This window comes from Leiobunum rupestre, chromosome 2 (assembly GCF_980474605.1).
Source record: "Leiobunum rupestre chromosome 2, qqLeiRupe1.1.hap1, whole genome shotgun sequence".
Taxonomy (NCBI): domain Eukaryota; kingdom Metazoa; phylum Arthropoda; class Arachnida; order Opiliones; family Sclerosomatidae; genus Leiobunum; species Leiobunum rupestre.
Window position 1 is genome coordinate 71,524 of NC_143385.1, and position 2,284 is coordinate 73,807.

The window sequence follows — 2,284 nt, forward strand, 5'->3', positions numbered from 1 at the left end:
TATTGATGGGTTACTCCTTTTACTATGGTTTTATAGTTTAAAAAAAAATTTAAAATTGCAAATTTTAAGATATACTTTATTAAAGCTTAATTTTGATTAATGTAAACTTTGAAGGTTTATAGTTTTTTTTTAACTTAAAGCCTCAAAGGCTTAGGAGGATTAGAGGGCCTAATAAAAGGAATAAGGCTGATAATCAGTTTTGTTCCTTTTGCAGATTTGGTGGTCTTTGACTAAATATAGCTAAGGCAGTGTAAGTAATTCGTAGATAAAAATATAAGGTGATTATAGAACTTAATAATATTAAGAGAATTAGGGGGTATCTAGCATTTGTTAGTAGCAGTATTAGGACTAGGATCTTTGGGAAAAATCCAATTATGGGGGGTATCCCCCCTAAACTTAATATCAGGAAGTAAAGGGGTAGTTTTGACCCCTTGAATATAAATATGGTTTTGTTGAGTGAATTAATATTATGTCTAGCTAAAATATTCGCTAAAATAGCCAAGGTGATTGAGTAGACAAGAAAATAAGTTATAAAAACTTTTAAGTTAAGCTCTAGCGCCACTAGAAGCCACGCTAGATGGGAGATAGACGAAAATCCCATAATTTTTTTTGTGGCGGTTTGGTTGAATCCCCCTATGGCACCAAAAATTAATGATAACACAATATAAAATAAGAGATTAATTTTAGTTATTGTTAAGGTCACTAGAAGTAAAGGGGTTAATTTTTGTCATGTTAGGATAATAAATGTGCTTAGTCAACTGACGCTTTCTAAGAGCGCGGGGACTCAGAAATATAAGGGAGCTGCCCCTATTTTTGTTATTAATGCTAAGAGTGTGAGAGAAGAGGATGAAAAATTTATTTCTATTTGTACGGATCTGATAATAAGTATTGAGGAAGCCACCCCTTGTACAAAGACATATTTTATAGCAGCTTCTGAGCTACTAATATTAACTTTATTAATGATTAAGGGGATAAAGCCTATCAAGTTTATTTAGAGGCCAAATCAGACTAAAAATCAGGATGAAGCTCTTAGGGAGATTATTGGTAATAATAAAACTATTATTAAGAAAATTAGGCTGGCAGGTTTTATGATTATAAAAGGAGTTATTCTCATCGTTAGGTTATGGGCCTTAAAGCTTAGTTAGCTTACTTTTAAGTTTTGGTGTTGCTGCACGGTGCTCTTTGAAGGCACAGGAGATAATTTGTCTTATTTAACTTATTTTTTTATTTTTATTTTTAAACCTCTAAGTTTAATAGAGGAACTCGGCAATCATTTACCTTAACTGTTTATCAAAAACATTTCTTTAAGGATAGTTGTTTAAAGTAAATTCTGCCCCCTGGTTATACTAAAGGGCTGCAGTAGCCTGACTGTGCTAAGGTAGCATAATCATTTGGTTTTAAATTGAGATCTGGTATGAAGGGATAAATAAGGTGTGTCTATCTTTTTTAAATATTTTGAATTTAAATTTTTAGTAAAAATGCTAGAATTAGTCTATGGGACGATAAGACCCTATTTTTTTAGTTTTAAATTTTTTTCTAGTTTTACAGCTAAGCTAATTATACTGGGGCGGTAGCTAATAAACTTAGTTCAGTTAAAATTAATGAAGATCCATTTTTGGTGAAATAAGACTAAGTTACTTTAGGGATAACAGGATAATATACTTTTGGAGTTCTAATCGAAGAGTATGTTTGTTACCTCGATGTTGAATTAATTAAACTGTAAGGTGAAGAAGCTTTACTAGTTAGTCTGTTCGACTATTAAAAAATTACATGATTTGAGTTCAAACCGGTTTAAGCCAGGTTGGTTTCTATCTATAGTTTTTAAAAAGTTTCTTAGTACGAAAGGACCAGAATCTATGAATTATTTATATTATGTTAATTAGTAAAAATTTATTTGGTTAATATGGCAGATTAGTGCGTTGAATTTAAGCTTCATTTATAAGACAGTGTCTTTTTTAACAATTTTGTTAATTTTAAGCTATACTTTGATGTTAGTGTGTCTTCTGGTAAGTGTCGCTTTTTTTACTTTACTGGAACGTAAAGTATTAGGTTATATTCAGGTTCGTAAAGGGCCTAATAGGGTGGGTTATAAGGGGCTTTTACAGCCTTTTTTCGGATGGTTTAAAGTTAATGACTAAAGAGCAGATTTGGCCCTTATATAGTAATAAAATGATTTTTTATTTAAGACCGGTGTTAGGTCTATTTTTAGCTTTAGCTTATTGAGCTTTATGTAATTTAGGGGGTGTTGTTTTTTTATTAGTATGGTTTAATTTATATTTTAGTT